Source organism: Myotis lucifugus, unplaced genomic scaffold, assembly GCF_000147115.1.
Source record: "Myotis lucifugus unplaced genomic scaffold, Myoluc2.0 scaffold_1, whole genome shotgun sequence".
Classification (NCBI taxonomy): Eukaryota; Metazoa; Chordata; class Mammalia; order Chiroptera; family Vespertilionidae; genus Myotis; species Myotis lucifugus.
In genome coordinates, this window is record NW_005871049.1 from 20,403,049 (window position 1) to 20,421,229 (window position 18,181).

Genomic DNA, 18,181 nt, shown 5'->3' on the forward strand with positions numbered 1-18,181 from the left:
GACCTCACAGCTTGGGATCGTCGTCCCCATTCCTTTGTTGTCACCATTCTCTGTGGCTCTTTCTTGGATTCTTGGACTAGGAATAACCTATACAAGTCAATGATGGACAATTAACAATAAAATGAAGGCGATTGGAACAGCGAGACCTCATTTGCTACCCATCAGTTGGTAGAGATTTTTAAATGATCACATGTGGAGTCGCAGGATACACTCCCTCGTTTGCCGTTGTTGAAATTACACATGGAGGCCTCCTTCCTGGGGGGACATTTGGCAATAAATGTAGAAACCTTTAAGACCATGTGGTACCACTTGACCTAGCAGTTCCACTGCTCATGGAATTCATCATAAGGAAATAATCAGAGATGGACACGAACAGTCATGCACAAGATGTTCATCAAAGCATTGTTTACATTATTTTTAAAGGAAAAAGTAGGGGTTGATTAAGTAAATGGATAATAACTGCATGCAATGGAGTACTTGGCAGTGACTAGAAGCCATGTTGCAGAAATACATTTGATGCCATAGGAAACTGTTTGTGCTACATGGCGAACTAAAACACTGACTTGTACACCCAGCCTGCCCTCACCACAGCCCTCTCCTGAGCTGCTATGTGTCGACAGCCACTTGCATTTGTGACAAGTCATATACCTCCTCCTGCCCCTACTCCCCTGGTCTAGACGTCTGTGGTCAGCTTTTCCCTTTTGAAAAATTGTAAGTGAAAGAGAACCCAAAGCACAAGGGCTTGGGAACGAAAGGTATTTAATTGGCTAATAACCCAAAGGCAGGTCTGGATTCAGCTGAGATACCATCAGAAGTTCAACAACGTCACCAAGGATCCTGTTTCTCTCTGGGGGAGTTACCTCTCCCCCGTTTTCCCTCATGCCTGGCCTCTGAGTTGGTCATGGCCGGGATAATGGCCACATTTTCATCTCTGCGAGGAAGCTTCTGGCAAAGGCCCTCCTTTCATTGCCCCCTGGGCTGGAGCAGGTGCTGAGGCTTTCTCCTCCGCCCTCCAGCAAGCTCCTGGCAGCTTTGGGCTTATCTTCTCTTTGCAGCTGCAGTGGTCTCCCCTGTACCTCAGGTCTTTCAGAGGAGGAAAGAGGACATGCCTGGTAGCTTCTGTGCAAGTTCTGAGATCAATGCTCTCGGTTGCCCAAATTCTTTCAGGTGACCCTGACCTACCCCTGAATTTGAGGGGATGGGATGGGATGCACAAACCGTCTAGAGCTCAGTTATGAGAGGGGAAAGAAGGAATCCATGCTGGAAAGGAACACATATTACATAAAGGAAAGTCAAATAAACATGGAAAATGTTAAATACAATTACTCAGATTTCTTCTCAGCTTTTAATATGCTAATGTGCACTATAAACCACCAGACAAGAGGTGGGAAGAGGGAGGATAAGATATAATTTTACTTTGGAAAACACTAGAGTAACCGTAAGGAGATCAGTGCCTATAAGTAGAGTGAGCTCACACCCAAGTCTGCCCGGACAGTCTCAGTATATACCTGTTACTCCAGGTATAAATTATGGTATAATTATGATCAGCACTCACATCCACTCTCAGAAGGATCCCAAATTTAATGATAAATTATATGGTCACCTCCAGTGACCTGTGCTGAGGACCCCATGTTGCTCCGTGTTGAATTGTGAATCATTGACACAATCAGACCTTCCCTTGAGGGTTGTGAATTTGAGACATAGAAAAAGAGACACTAGGGAGAACTCAAAACAGCCAAGCAGATGCAGCAGTTGCATAGGCAGAGGGAGGAGAGGCTGGCCCCGCGGCTGGTGGGTCACCAGGCAGGAGCAGCAGGGCGTGCTTCTCCAACAGTGGCAGCAGTAGGGGGGCGGGGGAGGGGGGGGAGGGGCGGACAGCAGGCAGCCTGCCCTGATGCCCCTGACAGTTAGGCTGCAGGGATGCTGTCCTGCGTGAGCCTACTTCCCAGAATGCTGCACAACCCTCACCGGGCAGCTCATCTGAGCACAGGCCAAGATGGCCCCCCTCAGTATGGGTCCTCAGCCCTGGCTGCAGGCACATCAGGGCCACCCATGCAGTTTTTAGGATATACAGACCACCCCAACACCTCCACCCCTAGCCACAGGTTTTTGACCTGCAAGAAAAATATTTCAAAAATTTTGTGAAACCAGGTTTCCAAAACCTAGCTTGCTCTAGATTACAGCAGGTTTTAATATAGCATCTTTTGTTCTTTGTTGTATTTCCCCAAACTTCTGCAATGAACAAATATCTCTTTTGTAACAAGAAAACAAAATGGTTATTAAAAAAGCAAGGGAGTAGAAATAAACGCTTATATCTACATAAACAAGGGTGGCAAGATAATTGAATAGGGAAGGAACAGTCCTTTCAACAGATGATGCTAGGGAACTAGCTATCCACATACAGAAGAATGCAGTTGGAGCCTTACCTCACACCGTACATAAAAATTAGGATGCTTATAGACCTAAATGTAAGAACTAAAACTGTGAAACTCTCAGTAGAACATATAAGTGTAAATCTTCATGACCTTGGGTTAAGCAATGGTTTCTTAGATACAACACAATAGCTCAAGAAATAAAATAATAATAATAATATATGTTGGACCTCATCAAAATTTCAAACTTTTGTGCTTCAAAGGACACTATTCAAAAAGTGAAAATGGCCTGGCCAGTGTAGCTCAGTGGTTGAGCTTTGACCTATGAAGTAGGAGGTCAGGGTTTAATCCCCAGTCAGGGCACATGCCCTGGTTATGGGCTCGATCCCCAGTAGCAGACATGCAGGAGGGAACCGATCGATGATTCTCTCTCACCATTGATGTTTCTATCTCTCTCTCCCTCTCCCTTCCTCTCTGAAATCAGTAAAAATACATGAATAAAAACAAGAGAATAGAGACGAGTTCAGCCCCATCCCACTTCATCTGGTCCACTGGTCTGAAATCTTTCAGCTGTCAGTGTGCTGGAACATTTTTAAAAATCAAAAGATGATTGAGGGGCCAATTATATCTTGTGAATGCATCTGCTCCTATTTTTAAAGATAAACTTTATAGTTTAGAACAGTTTCAGATTTACAGAAAATTTGTGAAGATGGTACAGAGAGTTCCCACACACCCCATACCCGGTTTCCTCTACTGGTAACATCTTACATAAGATACATTTGTCACAATTAATGAACCAATGTTGATACGTGACTGTTAACTGAAGTCTATCCTTTATTCGGTTGTTTTTACCTAATGTCCTTCCTCTGTTCCGGCGTCCTCCTGGGACACCACATTTCATTTAGTCGTCCAGTCTCCTTGGCTCCCCTTGGCTGTGACAGTTTCTCAGACTTCCTTGGTTTTGATGACCTTGACAGTTTTAAAGAGTACCAGGCAGGTATTTTGTAGACTGTCCCTCTATGGGATTTGCCTGATGTTTTCTCATAATTAGACTGTGGGTACAGGATTTTTGAGGAAGGTCACAGAGGTAAAGTGCCATTTTTATCATTTATCAAGGGTACATAGTATCAACAGGACTTACCCCTGTTGACGTCGACCTTGATCCCCACCAGGCGGAGTTTAATATTTGCTGGTTTCTTCACTTATAAGGTTCCTCCTTTCCCCTCCTTTTCTACTCTTGGGAAGGAAGTCACTGTGCACAGCCCACACTAGGGAGTGGGGGTCACACGCCACCTCCTTGAGAGCAGGTCACACAGAAACCCATAAGGAATTTGGAATTCTGCACCGAACAGTTGTCTTTTCTCCCCACTTTTTTATGTACTCAACCTTTTAATATTATTGTGAATATTTATTTTATACTTTCATGGATAGTCTAAAGTACTTTTTCTTTCTTTCTATTCTCAACTTGTTCCAACTTTGGCCATTGGGAACTCGTTACACTTGGCCTGCTCTCAGAATTTTGGGTGTTTTGTTTTGCACTTTTTTTTTTGAGCCCTTCCTAACTTCCTGGCAGTATAATAATTTTTTAAAAATATATTTTTACTGATTTCAGAGAGGAAGAGAGAGGGAGAGAGAGAGATAGAAACATCAATAATGAGAGAGAATCATTGATCAGCTGCCTCCTGCATGCCCCCCACTGGTGATCAAGCCTGCAACCTGGGCATGTGCCCTTGACTGGAATCAAACCTGGGACCCTTCAGTCCACAGGTCAATGCTCTATCCATGCGCCAAACCAGCTAGGACAGATCCCATTGTTTTATTGAAAAAAAATATATATATAAATATATAAATATATATATATATATATATATATATATATATATATATATAACAAAAGTAGAGAGAATACCATAAACCTCACATAGTTATCACTTAGATTTCACAACTTTTAACATTGTTGGCATAGCTACCTCATCTTTGTTTTTGTCTTTATGGCTAACAGGTAAAGATTTTAAAAACATAATCACAATATCATTATCCTACCCAACAAAATGAATACTGATGCCTGAATATCACCTTTTACAAGTCAGGGTTTAACTTTCCCTGTTGTTGTTTTTTATTAAAGCATATTTATAATTGGTTTGTTCACATCAGGTTTACAATGGATTTTGCTAATTGTAGGGTCATGGTGCTATTTAAGATGTTCATCTACCGTCACTATTTCTGATAAACTAACTTAGACCTGGACGCCTGATTATGTTTCCTCCAAAGTTAAAAACACATTCTGACGCTGACTGTTCCTTTCGATGGAACTTACCTCCAGTGGGAGCGAACACCCCCAGGACCCGAATTTAGAAGCAGAAAGTGAGGCCCCGGGGGAGGGGGAGGGAGGATGGCTTGACGGTTTCAGAAAATTCACAGCAGGTGATGCCCAGTGCAAATGCCAAGACAGACATAACCAGGCTCGGGTTTTATTGGGGCTGTGACAGCTCCGGCTAGCGCTCTGGTTACTAAATCGCACAGAGTTTTATGGACTGCACAGCTCTATTTTCCCCATAAGCCCTATTACTTTTTAGCACGCCATTCTGTAGAGCTCGGGGTGTTTAGCCATGTACATAAGATGTTAGAGCAGAAACGCCGTACAACTTTATTGAAAAGAATCAGGATGGCCCTGGAAATCTCAGGACAGGTGGCGTCTCTATGTCCAAGGCCCACCCTGTCCCATTGCCCCCTCTGCGGCTCTGACCGTCTCTCTCTGGAGGGGACTCCTGGGGCAGTGGCTCCCCTGGCGGTCCCTGGGGAGGGGTCCTCCTGCGAGGCGAGCTTCTCCCAAGTCGCCTGGTGCTGCTGTGCTTGCTCCTACAGGACCCGGCCCTCACCCAGGGCAGCGGGACCTGGTCCTTTTACAGAATATGACGGGTCAGCTGCCCGGCTGATGCCCAGGACAGCACTTTGAGTGCCCTCACCCGCCACCCGAGAAGGGCCTTTCAGAAATATTGGCTGATATGACCAAGCCCAGGAAGCAGCTCGGTGTGTGGGTGCCCCTGTTCTCCGGCAGGATGGCTGCTGGGGGAGGTTTGCCAGGCCTCACTCACAGCATCGGGGAGAGGACCTGTCGCTTGCTCCATGTCTATGCCTCATTCCCTCTCCTCCTTCCTTATCTAGGTTTCAACAAGTGGCTCCGAAATTCTTAAGAGCCACTGCGAAAATTAAATGTAAAATATGCACTTCATAGAGCACACACACAACAGAAAGCACTGGACGGTGCTTTTGGGAGGAGGCCTGGCTGGAAGGCGGGTGTGCATTCATGCCATCTCGAGCTGACGGCTTCCGAGAGAACTGCTTTGTGTAACCTGGCCCGGGGACCCCACTTTCCCAAAGGCCCCCACTCTTCCAAAGGCACCAGCAGCAGCACAGGGAGCCAAGGAGACGGAGCCTGGTGTCAGGACCGCTCCCTCCTGCCTGGGAGAGTGTCCCAGGAATGTCCCTGTTGTCCTCTGGGCAGGGGACACGGGGCCAGCGGCGGGGGCGGGAGGGGGGGGCGGGGGTCATTTCAGGACTGGTTTGCGCCGCGCCCTTCCAGGCTCCCTGTGGCTGCAGTCCCCACACCCAGGGCTCAGGGCGATTCCGGGGTCCTTGACTCCAGCGGGGTGGGAAGAGGAGAGCTCACTCCTCACAGCCCAGCACTGGGGGTGACCAGGACCACTTTCCACTCCTTCTCTCCTTGGGATCCTCCTCTCCTGCTTTCCCGAAACACCGCCGCCTCTGCTCCTCTGCACATGCCGCTCCCCCCTCGGAAACCACCACGTCCCAAGTCTCTGTCCTTCACGGCCCTGGCTTCCAGAACTCCTTGGAATTGGGCGGGGCATGACCGTCTTAGAGACTAGGCATGGCTCCCTCCAGGACTTGCAGCTCAGCTGCTGGGAAGGCGAGTTTTACAGGCGGGAGGGAGCCCTGGGGTTTCATTCCTTCTCCTCCTCCTCTGGGAGTTCAGTTTCTTCATTTCCCAACAGTTGGAACCCAGGCCGGTGAGGCAGGCCCAGGGTTAGCATCAGGTCACGGAAAACCACGTTACAGCGGGGCGGCTGGTTGGGGGACAGCGAGCCATGTTTTTTCTCCAAATCTGTTCTGCTGGAGGGCACTGTGCCCACCCGTCCCCTGAACGCCCAGGACCTTCTGATGTGTGACGCTTCCGATAAGAGCTTTCTTATTCACTGACTGGCAAAAGCTCTACTTATCAAACCATTCCGGGGTCCTCTACAGATACAATGGAGGGGAAAACCAGAAGGAAAATTAAAGCTTGAATGCGGTCTTGCAGACTTCTGCTTCATTTCCTTGTAAATTGAGTGCGATAAGATACATTCTCGGCAGCCCGCATATGCAGCTGTATACTTTTCCTTCGTGCGTGGAACTAATCCTGAGGTATCAGACCTCACCTAACAGTGGTACAAGGCTTCCGGACACTAATTACGTCTTCCTTTATGTCCTTGTTTACAGCTTAATGTACATCATTTCTCGCTGTAAAATGTCGAAGTACCTGGGAGATTGAACACTCAGTCAAACCTCTCTCCCAACACTCGTCGGCAGAGCCTCTGTGTTCCAAACAGACTTCTGAGGGAGAGGGGCTCTTTACCACCTGCCAGTCACTTCTGAGCTGTAACTGTACACTGGACGGAAAAGCCACGATCTGGCAGCAGACTTGGGTTGTGCGAAAAGTAATAATAATAATGTTTAAAGGCTTTCTTAGTGTCGGTACCAGGTGTGACTTGCCAGCTCCCATCACTGCCTGCTGCAAAAGCCACACTTTTTGTGGCTGTTTGTTGTCCCAACTTTGGTTTCCCCAGAGAGGCTCTTACTTGCTTCAGGTGCTCTCCCTGCCTCTCTGAGAATTTAGAGGAGGGACGGGGAGACAGGGGAGGGGAGTCGACCTGGGCCTGCCCCTCATTTCCAGGTTCTCCCCTCATAACACTTTACTCCTGGAAGGGTGATGCTGAGGTTAACCTAAAACTTCAAGGCCTTTCAAGGTGAGAGGCAACATGCACGCATTTGAGCTCAATAAGAATAGCTATTCAGGCCCTAGGTAGCGTGGCTCAGTTGGTTGGAGTGTCGTCCCATGCACCATGGCGTCATAAGTTCAGTGCTGGTGAGGGCACAGACCCGGGTTGCAGGTTTGATCCCTGGGAGGAGGCAACAGATCAATGTTTCTCTATCTCTATCTCTATCTCTATCTCTGTCTCTGTCTCTGTCTCTGTCTCTATCTCTATCTCTATCTCTATCTCTCCCTCCCACCATCCCTTCCACTCTCTTCCTCTCTGTCTAAAATCAATAAAAACATGTCCTCAGGTGAGGATTATTTAAAAGAAAAAAAGACTAGGTCTTCAGAATGCACTGACTCAGGCAGAAGCCCGGATAGTGCTCTGATTAGGGAATAATAGCGATGGGTCTTCATGAGAAGGGAAGGGGCGCAGTTACATCCGTAGAAGGAAGGTTCTATTGGTGCAGACAAGCTAGCCTAGTGATGCTGATCCCACACGGCGCTTTTAATTTCCAGTCCAGCAGCAATCACTTACAACTGCTTTCTTGCTCTCTTTGCAAACAGATCTTTGGGCACAATGTTGCTTGAGCCCCAGTCCAAAGGTTGTTTTGACCTGTTTTCACATCCCACAGACAGAGGCGCGGCAGTTCCTCTGGGACAGCAGCTCCGGCTCCATTTCTCAAGTGTCTCTGTTTATGGTATTTTAACAGGAGGTCAGGCACTTCTATGGCCGCTGATCTCAGGGCTAATAGTGATTATGAGATTCACTTTTCTATGACTTCCCACAGTGCAGTGAGAAGGACCATTTGAGAGGAAGGTGAATGGCCTGGAGGACTAACGTCCAATTCTGATTTGGCACGTCTGGCGGGACCTGAGAGTCTGCCTCTCCCAGCAGCTCCCCTGTGAGGGTGAGGCTGCTGCTGCACTCTGCGTCCCTTTACCTGGATTATCTGACGTCGTCTTCATTACAACCTATGCGGTAGATACTCTTTTACCGATGAGGCCAGTGACGTGCAGGGAGGGTGAGGAGAGGACCTGAGGTGGCCTGGCTGAAAGCGGCAGAGCCTGGGAGGGTGACTCATTCCAGACTCTGTGGCCTGAACACGCAGCTGCTGCACCTGCTGCCTCCCGTTCTCGGTAGGCGCTCTTGTCAAGAGGAAGATATGAAATGAATTTGATACATTGACCTTCATCCAGAGAAGTCTGTGATGAGTCCTTGTTAAAGCCACGAACCCATTTTTCATTTATCCCTGTTGCCAGTTAGGTGGGCATCCCTCCAGGCATGCCTGTGTTGCCATAAGTTGGACTCAACCTCAGTAAGCACTCACTGGGTGCCTGACCTGGACCAGCCCAGAGCTCCAGCAGGGCACGGAGGACTCAACCTCACAGGTGCCTGGTCACATTTCTGGAACACGTTCAGCAGCCCCCAAAGACACCAATACATATTATTTTTAAAAAAGATTTTTAATTAATTAATTAATTTTTTTAGAGAGAGAGGGAGGGAGAGTGAGAGAGACAGAGAAACATCAATGTGAGAGGAAACATCTATTGGCTGCATCCTGCATGTCCCTTACAGGGGATCAAGCCTGAAACTTGGCCATGTGCCCTGGCCTGGAATCCAACTGGCAACCTTTTGGTACATGGGATGACGCCCAATGGAGCCACCGCGCCCAAGGCACCAAAGTGTATTCTGTTTCATTACTTTGAGGCAGGCTGCTCAGAAGTGATTGTAGGCAGCAGAGGTAGCTTGTACATCTCACTTGAAGCTTACAAATGGCACAATATATCTTCTAGGTGTCCTTCTCCAATGTGTTAAAAGAACCCACTATCTAACATTGCGCACCCAAGTCAGGCCCCGAAGGGAGAAGCACAACACCCAGAGGTTAGTTAATATGCAGCCGTTGGAGCCAGACTGCTGAGTTCAAATCCGGCTCTGACGGGCTGCTCTGGGTGGGGGCAGTACGCATAGTCTCAGTCTCTCTATGCCTTTCCCCACCTGTAACGGAGAGATGATGATAATGATAGCATCTACCCCTATTGTGAACATTTTTTGAGCTAATTCACTTGAGGTGCCTGCCATAAGAATATCCCTCAAAGCATGTAAGCTGCCATGACCTTTCTGAGAATGTCCCCTGGCAACGCAGGGGACGTTTTTTGTTTCTTTACATATGTGTAAGGCCAGGCAGCGAATCTTACTGATTCTTCCCAACAGGAAATCATGGGAGAAGACCTGCCACTGGGCATTTTCCAGGCCACGGCACCTGGAAAGAATGGACAGCAGTCCAGGGCAGGGAGAGAGAAGATGTGTAGGTGGGTGTGAGCACTTGTTCAAATTATGCTTCTGTTGACTCATCTAGTCTCGAAGCTCTTTAAATTAAGACCCTCTCCTTTGATGATAACCGTGTGTAAGGCAATATTTGCTGAGCCCAGTACCTGCTACCAATGCAGGACCGAAATGCAAACACACTTGTAAAGTGGAAACACGCTTTTATTTCCTGAGGGCCCTGTAATCAAGGCAAAAGCTGTTACTTGATCGCATAATTAACCTTAGGAATAGGAGAGTAAACAGCACAATGCAGGGATTTGTTAATTGGTCTTCCCTGCTACTGATATTAGCCCCACGTTGATCTGTTGTTCTTCTCTGTTGATTCATCTTAAGTTTTCTCATTTGGATTTCTTCCGGGTAAGCAAGGGGAAAGAGTGAAGGAAGAGCGTTTTAACAACTTGAGCATATTCTGTGCGTAAGTGATTTTTTTTTTCTTAGAGGTGGACACAGCTTGGAGGAAGTGACTCTCTTCCCTAGCAGAGTCAGGCCTCTGGAGATCCAGATGTCTGTCCTGTGCACGGATTAGCCCAGTTGCGGGTTCCTGATGTGGGAGGCCCCCAACCCGCACCCCAGGCCGTGGAGACATAAAACTGCCAGTAGTGCTCATGGGCCAGTCATGCTTCCAGGACTGAGTCTCAGTCTAATTTAGTTCTAATTTATGTTCCCCATCACTGTGACTCCTTCGCCGAGTGGGAATGAACAGAAACACTGGGGGGGGGGGGCTCTGTGGTTGGAGGGGGCGCGAGGCTTCGGTGAGCACAGGACCACAACCCCTCTCCCAGGAGTTGGAGAGGATGACACTCACCAAAGCAGGAGACCTGGGTTCTGATAGCAGAGGCACTGTCGCAGCCTTTCTCCGTGGGCTGGTGTTTCTCTTCCACATGGCACCCCTGTGCCGGCCCTCAGGCCGATCACTGCACAGGAGATTCTTTCGAGGGAACCCTGGCTACCTGGTTATGAAGCAGACTTGCTTCATTAGCCCTGGGTCCCTGCTGGCTGCTTAAAAAAAAAGAAAGAAAATAAATAATTCACGGAGGGTAGTGATACTGCCTGATGTGTCATACATACTTGAGATTCAAGGATCCAGCTTATGAATGGTCACCTATGGCTTCAGGACAGTAAGAATCTGCCCACTTCGACAAACCACTGACTTCAATTGACAGGTGATGGTTAAATAGCTCTCAAAAAAGGAAAACTTGCGGGTGGTCCCTCTGGGTGCTTTGAAACCTTCAGGAATCTCTGGGTAAGAGTCTAGATCGCCAACCAGAAAGCCACAGTCACAGTCACACACACACACACACACACACACACACACACACACGAATGAATAAATAGCCTGTAGCTACCAAACCCAAACACTACTGGAGAGCTGTGGTTTGGGGGCTTTGTGGCAACCCAGGCTGTGTTTAGAAGGATCAGCCTGTCTGTCTGCCTTTAGACCTTAGGACTCAGCCTGAGGGGCTGAGCTGATAGCAGCAAGCCCCGCCCACCTGGCCCCCCAAGCCTGTGGGCCTGAGGCTGACACTGGTTCTGGAGCCTGTAGAGAGCAGCCAGGGCAGATGAAGAATCCACAGCCAACGCTGAGGACTCTGGTGGGCAGGTTTGGAGGGTCCGAAGTAGCTCGCAGGGACCGCGCCCTGGGCAGCTGGCTGCGTATTGATAGGCGCCAGACTAAATCCACCGCACACCTCCCCGGTGTGAAGAAGCCTCTGCCATCAGGGAAATGGCGCACCGGCCCTCAGCATTGCCTTTCACAGACCTTGAATACAGGCACAAAGGAAGTTTCTGCCAACCCATTGCTTCTACTCCCACTGGCCCCACTCTGACCTTTTTGCAATTCTGATCTGGAATTTCAAGGGAAAAAGAGATATCCTGAACTTCATTTTACAAAAAGTTCAGTCAGTTTTAGTTTGCTGAGAAGTATTTCCAAGTAGAGAGAACACGTAAGATACCTGGTGGGAGAATTTGGAAGTAAAACCCAATTTGCTAACTAGCAAGAGATGATGGAAAACTACTTGGGGGTGGGGTGGGGTGGGCGGAGAGGGGACTATATCCTGGGGCCTCAGAAGTGGCTAGTCCTCTTGATCTAAGCTACTGGGGCGACAACTCAGTGTATCCATCACACGCTCTCAAAGCAGAACCTGAAATCCAAAGCTCTGGGTCCTGCTAGTTCCAGACCTTAATGCAAGATTTCACCCTGAGACGGAAGGAGAGTGGTAATAATAAACACCCCTTTAGTAAGAGCTCCTGAGCCAGAGACTCTGCTAAGCATCATCTATTCAGTCCTCCAACAGCCTCATAGGAGGGGATTCTTACTGGAGTCCTTATACAGAAGAAAAAAAAAAGACAAAGAGAACCCAGGTAACTTGCCTCACACAGCTCCCATCCTAGCCTCCCCTTGGCTCTGGAACACTCCTGTCCTAGTCTCTCCTCGGCTCTGGAACTCCTCTGGAAGGAGCAGCCCTGTAGCCCCATGGACTAGGTGACTCGTGGTGATGAGCAAGGGCAATGCCTTGTAATGGATATTGACTGGAATGAGTCAAGAAATGTCATTATTTCTGAAAAAATGCTATACTGATTATTTTTGGCTTTGCTTTAAACAAAATATATTTTAGCAAAGTAATGCAAAAAAAGTAAAGCATATCAAAATGCAGCACCATCTTCCCCCATCACAAAGGCAGACACATAACTTTTTAGCTGATTTTTCTGATGTGTATGCCCTTTCCTTTTATAATATGCATATCCCCTTATTTCTTAGTGTCTTTCATTTTAGACATTAATAATTGCTAATTATGGCAGATGAGGATTTAACTCTCTTCCCCTGAATACATGTCAGCAACAGCATTAATCAGTATTTACATTTTTATGGCTACATAAATATGGTTTGCTGCGGGGCTAATAGTGCATTGTACTTCTGTTTCTTTCACACACTATATTGAATTGATAATTACCTCATTTTTATCTGTTGTATAGCTTTTAACGTATTGAAACTTAGAAATTTTTTCTAAATGTATCATTAGATGTCCTGAGTACTGAGGAGCTTTTTCTCTAAATGGTCTGTCAGGATGGTGAGATGATGTGTCACTTCCTTTTGTAGTCTTGGGGCCTTTCCCCTAAGGCCCTCCTCCTCACACCTCACTGGTAGTTCCTGCGTCCAAAGGCCCATCGATCATCCTAGAACTCCCTTCACCCCTCTCTCATGTTGAAATCCCTATTTTCTGTATACCACGTTTTCCTCTTTCATGTTTATTTCCTTGTTTTATTGGACCACATTTTCCACAAGCTTTAAAAAAATTTTTTTATTGAATTTTTGGGGGTGACAATGGTTAATAAAATTCTATAGGTTTCAGGTGTACAATTTTATATCATCTGTATATTGTATTGTGTGTTCACCATCCCAAGTGAAGTCTCTTTCTGTCACTTATCCCCCCTTTACCCTCTTCTACCTCCCCCACTCCCTTTTCCCAATACTATTTGTGTGTCGAAAGTTTTGCTTTTTTGCTTAATGCCTTCACCTTTTTATTAGCCCCCCCCCCCCACCCTGTCACCTCTGGCAGGTATATGTTTTCTGTATCTATGAATCTGTTCTTATTTTGTTTGTTTGTTTTATTCATTAAATTCCGCATATAAGTGAAATCATATGATATTTGTCTTTCTCTGACTGGCTTATTTCACTTAGCGTAATACTCTCTAGGTACACCCATGTTTGTCAAAAAGGCAACATTTCCTTCTTTTTAATGGCAGAGTAGTATTCCCTGGTGCAAATGTACCACAGCGTTTTTATCCACTCATCTACTGATAAACTCTTTCTAAAGAAGCTGGTGGGCTGGAAGATTTGGAAGCAGTCCACCAGCTTCCTAAGAAAGAGTTTGTGAGTAGTGTTTAGAGACTTTATATGTCTAGAAATGTCTTTATTCTTCCTCTGACTTGATCAATAATTTGGCCAATAATTTCAATCCTAAATTGAAAATAATCTGCCTGTCGAATTTTGAAGACTTCTTCATTCTAGCTTCTGATGTTGCTGTTGAGAAGTTTAAAGTTCTGATTTTCAATTTTTTAAGGTGATTTTTCTCTCCAGAAGATTTTAGGGCTTCTTGTTAGCCTATCTGCTCCAAAATTTCATAATGATGAATCATGGTATAGATTTTTTTTTCATTCATTTATTCGAAGGACATTCAGTGGGCTCTTTCAATCTAGGAATTTTCTCTCCAATTCTATTAAAAAATTTTTTTGTATTAATTTTTGAATAACTTATTTTGTACTATTTTCCTTTTTGAAAGTCCTGTTTAGATATTAGATGTCTTAGACTGATCCTCTAAGTCTTTTATAGTTTCTCTACTAACTTCTATCTCTTCTTTTTACTTTTATTTGATTTCCTTAATTTTTATTTTCTATCAAAAGTTTTTCTTTTTCTCATTAAATTTCTATCACATTTTAGGAGGCCTTTTAAAAAGTGCATTCTGTCCCTGTATTATAAGATGCGGTATCTGATCTTGTCGAGGTTATTAATTATAGTTCTTTGTCCAAGTTTATTTCATGGATCTCTTAGCTTACTTAGTAGATGTCTTTCTCAGATGTTTGATGGTTTTTGACTATTTTTTCATACTTAAGATACACACACTCACAGTCAGCTAGGAGCTCCCTCTGTGTGGTTGGGACTCACTGAATGAGGAGTTTCTACTTGGACGGAGGGGGGAGTCTACAGTTCACTTGGAGGAACCCTTGCTTCTTTGTCCAATGCCAGTATATGGAGTCTTTTTCTGCTGGGTTGATCACTTCTCTGGGGAGGAATCCCCTAGTCTGTGCCAGCCTGTTGGCACTCTGGGAGGTGAGGGAGAATTGCAGACTGCAGCATAATCTCCACTTTCATTTCTGAGTCTTCTCCTGTGGTGTGTACTCAGTTGGGATCACATCCCTTTCAGAGTTCTCGTAAACTGTGTGTGTGTGTGTGTGCATGCGTGTGTGTGTGGGGGGGTGTTGTAGGGGGGGTTGCATAGGTGGTCCCCTGGCTGCCAGAAGGTAAGAAAGGGAAGTGGGCTCCACTCACGTCATGTGCTCTTACTTTCAACCAGCCCCCCAGTTCTCAGCCCCATGTCTTACCCTTGCCTTCCTAATAAAGGAATTAGCCCACTTCTCATGTGTATCCCCCTCTTCCTGGGCACCTAGGGTGTAGTTTCTCTCATCTACTATCTGGAGACCACTCCGCCATCTGCTTCCCTTCATCCAAAGTTGTTGATATCTTTTGTCTATTTGTTTTTTTCTCTCCTGCTCCCCTTTTGGGATTATTATGCCTTTTCAGTTTCTCTACTATTACTTAAGTAGGTCTTTGGGGATAATTTGTCATTTTAATCTGGATTGCATATTACTCTCTAACAGGGGATACTGCTTTTTCTGGGTTCCTGGCACATTGGGAAGGTAGTGTGGCCATTGTGTTTCAGAAGTCCTATAGATCAACTCTTCCAGATGAAGCTTGAAATGATGGCCTGAAAGATAGTCCCCAACTTCTTTACTGTTGGTGGCAGTGATAATACTCAGGACAGAGCACATAACTAGCCAAGCCCTGTACCAGGCGCTGCACATGTTACCTCATCTAACATTCACAACAACTACCTTCTCCTTTACAGGTGATGGAAGAGGTTCAGAAAGAGTGAAAAAAATCTTCCAGAGCCACACAAGAGGCTGAAATGAAATTTGAACACAGCTGTGTTTTTTCATTAATACTGCTACTAATAATAACTGCTAACATTTATGGATGTACTATGTACCAACATAACTTCTGCATGGCCCTGCTTCTCCTCAGAACTGTAAGGGTGCAAAAGCCTGCTCCTCATTTGCCCCAAAGTGATCTCAGAAAAAGAGGGATCTGCATCCAAGGCTTCCGTAGTTGTTGTAACCTTTATCATTCTATTTGTACAAGTTTGGATCTAGTTTTGCTTTTTAAGAGGGTCCTTTATAAGCTTCAGGTCCCCCAAAACCTTACCAGAGTAGCAGGCAGTTTTACTTTTTACCTCTGTACCTTCTTGTGTCCTTGAGGGTTTATTGAAGCTGCTGGAACTCACTCGGCAGTTGGATAGCATTCTCACACTGAAAGGAACCTGGTAGCTGGGGGCTGTATTGTCTTTCTGACTGCATTTAATAAGGCATCAGGGTTGGTCAAGTCTTAATGGGCTTCATCAATACACGTTTAAAAGGTCTCACAAAGCCCGGCCAGTGTGGCTCAGTGGTTAAGCTTCAACCTATGAATCAGGAGGTCAGGATTCGATTTCCAGTTGGGGCACATGCCTGGGTTGCAGGCTCGATCCTGAGTGGAGGCAGCCGATCAATGATTCCCTCTCATCATTGATGTTTCTGTCCCTCTTTCCCTCTCCCTTCCTCTCTGAAATCAATTTTTAAAAATATATATTTTTAAAAAGATCTCACAAATAACCTTCCTCTGTGGTGAGTAGTGGTCTGTTGTCTCTTCTATAATCTATGGACCTCCTTAAAACAGGGTATATTGGCAATATATTTTTGTGGTCTATTATATTTGAGCCTTTGATTTGCAAGAGTGATTTCAACATAATTTTTCTTTTGCAGAGCATGACTGCCAAAGCAAAACAAAACCCAAAGGAAAACAGCCTTCAGAAGTGCTGCCACGATAGATTTTTCCAAAGCAAAGAATGAAACATCAAAATGTCCACTCACTGGTTCCTTGTCCTTAAAAATCTTGGGGAGAATCGGATCATCTGAAATAGAAACTCTGCTATTTTTATACCCAATTGCAAATGAGGACGTGGCCAGCCTTTCCTCTCAGCAATGCGTCTTCTTAGGAACTGGATCTGGAGTATTCATTCTCTACCCTGTGGGGAAAGGTGCATTCTGAGTCCTTTCAGCTTTCGGTGCTGCTCCTTTCCCTGAAGGACCTTTGAAATTACCTTTTGATATTTTGGTCTCCTCCACCTACAAAGAGAAGGTGGCAGGGGGACAAAGTTGGCAAGAACTTCACTCAGTTGGGCCTCACTAGTACTAATAGAGTGGAAAATGAGAGTTGTTGGCTGATGAACAATGCCACGCTCTGCTTGTTTGTAATTCAAATCAGTGACTAAGCACTCTCACTGACAGAGCTGTGTTTCAAGTTAGCTGGCTCTAACTCGAAACCTATCTCCTGGACAGTAGATAGATTTTAATAAGATAGATTTCAGGGGGAAAAAGAGGTCGGCACCTAAGGCTTCAGTAGTTGTTGTCATCTGTATCATTCTAACTGTTCAAGTTTGGATCTAATTTTGTTTTTTTGGACAATAGAAAACGCCAAAATCACAAACTGTGCATCAACTTTCAAATTACTGTATGGTTACTCAAAGCAGGACCCCAAGAACACAGTGTGAACACACACACATCGTCTTCAGAAGCCACTCACCTATCATGGAAAAGACTGAGGGTGTCTCCTCTTGGCCACCGACACCTTCCCTTTCTATGTCCCATTCCTCTTTTTCATGGATGAAACGGGAAAAGATTAAGGGAAATGACGTTATGATTTACTGGGAACAAGAGGCTTATTCCCAGGTTCCAATATATCCTTGTATTTGTGTGTGTGTACACATGTTCACACACACACACACACACACACACACACACACACACACACACACACACAATCTATCTTCACACACACACACACACACACACACAATCTATCTTCAAAATGCAGTAGGCAGGGAACATGAAAACAACCCGCATCAGAAGCGTTTATTACCAGTATAACTACAAATGGTGCAAAGAAAACGGGAGGTTCCCCTAGAATTGTTGTAAGGGATGCCCAGGCTGAATCCCTCATTGGCTGAATAATCTGATGGAATGTAAGCTACAATCCTGACTTTGTGGGTTAGGGATGACTAATAGAAGGAAAAAGAATGAAGAAGAGTGTCTGAGGAAAGGAATCAGAGAAATGCATGAATCTATTCCTGCTCTGCCAAGCTGCTTGTTTCTGGTTTCAACGTGGACTAGAAGAAAGCACAGGAGGAGGATGGAGTTGGGCAGGCTCCTTCGAGTATCTTCTCTCCTCTACCCCATCCCTTTGTTCCCATCGTGCAGTGAGTGCAGGGAAAAGTGTGCAGAAAGCAAGGCACCACCTGGGTCTGGGAGGCTGCCCTTGATCCTGGTTCACCTCAGGGAAAAGCACAGAGGTCTTTTCCTGTTGTTTGATTTAGACTCTTATCAAGTCAGAGAAATAGAAAGGAGACTTTATAACAGACAGGCTCAAAAGAAAACTGCTTAAAAAGCAGTTAACACAAATAATTAAATGTCAATTACTTTTTGAAATTAAACCAATAGGTAGGTTGAAATATTAACTTAACCATTTTGGTATGCAGTTGCTGTTGCAAATTAATGAGATAGCTGTGGTTATTGAGTCTCAGTAAGAGAGTGTCAAAGTGTCAAAATTAAAACACTTCCAATGAGATGGGGGGGGGG

General features: G+C 45.6%; 1 protein-coding gene across 1 annotated transcript in view; it reads right to left on the reverse strand.

The window, feature by feature from the left end:
* Positions 1–9,611: 9,611 nt before the first annotated feature.
* FBXW7 (F-box and WD repeat domain containing 7) overlaps positions 9,612–18,181 on the reverse strand; it is a 146,740-nt gene continuing 138,170 nt past the window's right edge. Inside the window, exons 14-15 of the transcript XR_002829676.1 lie at positions 10,539–10,729; positions 9,612–10,083 (exon numbers count right to left, since the gene is read on the reverse strand). The gene's annotated coding sequence lies outside the window, so the exon portion shown is untranslated. The remainder of the gene's footprint in view (positions 10,084–10,538; positions 10,730–18,181) is intronic.